The sequence below is a fragment of the Pygoscelis adeliae genome, unplaced genomic scaffold, assembly GCF_000699105.1.
Source record: "Pygoscelis adeliae isolate BGI_AS28 unplaced genomic scaffold, ASM69910v1 Scaffold423, whole genome shotgun sequence".
Classification (NCBI taxonomy): Eukaryota; Metazoa; Chordata; class Aves; order Sphenisciformes; family Spheniscidae; genus Pygoscelis; species Pygoscelis adeliae.
Genome location: NW_008824415.1, coordinates 194,578 through 196,500, shown reverse-complemented (window position 1 = coordinate 196,500; position 1,923 = coordinate 194,578). Strand labels below are relative to the sequence as shown.

The following is a 1,923-nucleotide window of genomic DNA, read 5'->3' as shown; positions in this document are numbered from 1 at the left end:
GACTCTTCTGTACGTCATCGCATGGCCGAGGCGGAAGATGCTCTGAAGAAAACAGTAGACAAAGGTTTTTTTAGCATTTAATTGAGACACACCTTTTATGTTTAATGAACTATACAATTTCTGGAAGAACATGCAGCTTGTATAATGACAAAGTGAATAAATTTTATGTTTTAAAATAAGCATCTTTGTAAACCGTGGTCTTCCTAGAAGAACTGTAATGAATAATGAATGAATGCAATGGCAAGCAGTTAAAACCAGCTTTAAGCTGGCGCGAAGTGAAATGCTATAAAGCTTTTAAATCAAAGTTTCCAATGGAGTTTTCATGAAAAGTAGAGGCATTTAGACCATTTCCCCAGAAGCAGAGAACATGACATCTGAAGCGCCTTATTCTGCGTGACTCAGGAGGAGGGAGGGGAATCGTTAACACGCAGCAAAGGAGCTCATGCTCCTTTCTGCTCCGTCCTTCCGTCCTCTGTCCGTAGGGATACATCAGAGGAGGCTGGATACGGTGCCGTAGCAGGGTTTAGGGCACTGGGTGGGGGAAAAAAAAACCAGTTCCCCTCTCCCTGAGACATCAGGGAGTGCAACCACGGTAATTGCCATGGCCAGCATCACCTGGGGCCTCCACCCACACCCCCTGCCCAGGGCTCCGGGCACTATTTAAGCTCAGCCCTGGGTCTTTGGCTGCTTTCAGGGTGGTTCTGGTCTGGGTCTGTTCTGTTCAGTTTTCCTGGTTTGAATTTGGCTCCTCGGTTTCCCCTGGGCCTGTTGATGGGAGCTGCTGCTCCGCTTGGGTGCTGCGGGACCGTGCCCTGCGGGTGAGGCTAGTGCCCACCCTGTGTCGTGGCCACCTTCAGCTCCCAGTTTGCCTTTCCCTTGGGAGTAACTGGTCCTTGCTGCTCCCTGAGCCATGTTGCATTATGCAAATAGCACAAACAACTCCTAATGAGAGATGAGACCCTCTGGTGTCCAAGCTAAGGATAAAGCAAGCTCTTACGAAAGGTAAGTGTTATAAAGGTCCCTCCTTGCCCCTTTTTCTGTGTCTGTCTCTTAAGAAAAATGACCCCCGCTCAGCTGTGTGCTGTGGGTGGATTTTGTTTTACTCTCTATTAGGTATCCACAATGTAGACTTTTACATCTGAGCAAAAAGAAGTTTGGGTTATTGGTATAACACCACAGTGGGTGTGCTTAGGTCACCATTTCCATGGCCATCTGAAAGAAATCATGCTAGGAGTATTTATTTTTTATTTTAGCTATGAAAAAAACCCCAATGCCTGGACTAACTCAGATGCAGCCATGTGCAAATTAACATTAAGCGACAGATGACCCCCCCCTCTCCTCTCTGGGGGGACCTGGCATCCCGGCTCCTGTTGCTCAAGGTCTCTAACAGGTTGTAGTCAGTCGTCTCCGCTTTGGAGAGCGTGAGACTCTGCAGCATCCCTCGGTGGCACCTTCTCAGCTTTGCAGCCGTCTTGGGGAAGAGTCGGCTGGGAGGAAATATCATTTACAACCACCCCATGGCAAGAAAATAGGGGGGGAAAAAATACTTCTCCATAGCTAGTTACATTCGGTTACGCTAAACTCCTTGCCCACAGGGAGAAATACCACTCCCAGCTGCTGCTGCCTCTCCTCCTAAAGCAGATGTACGATGCAGGTCAGATGAAGCCCATTTCTCTCCCACAGAGCAAGCTCGTTTGGCAGACTTAGATGTCTTGCAGCTGTAGGAAGCAAGGCGCAGGATGAGATCCACGCGGGTGGCTGGGAGCGCTGCTATGCTGTTGGGTAGAGGCAGAGACAAGCCGGAGCTTTCATTCCCCAGGGATGAAAGTGCCCGGGAGTTCGGCAGGAAAACATCCCAGCTGCTCGGGCGGAAGCCTCCTCCAGGTCTGGAGGCAAAGCAGCGGAGGTTTTTCGGCACAGACA

General features: G+C 49.6%; 1 protein-coding gene across 1 annotated transcript in view; it reads right to left on the bottom strand.

Annotated features, from left to right (window-relative positions):
• Positions 1-1,923, bottom strand: part of LOC103914258 (olfactory receptor-like protein COR8) — a 4,470-nt gene that overhangs the window by 1,029 nt on the left and 1,518 nt on the right. The gene's annotated exons all lie outside the window — the stretch shown is intronic.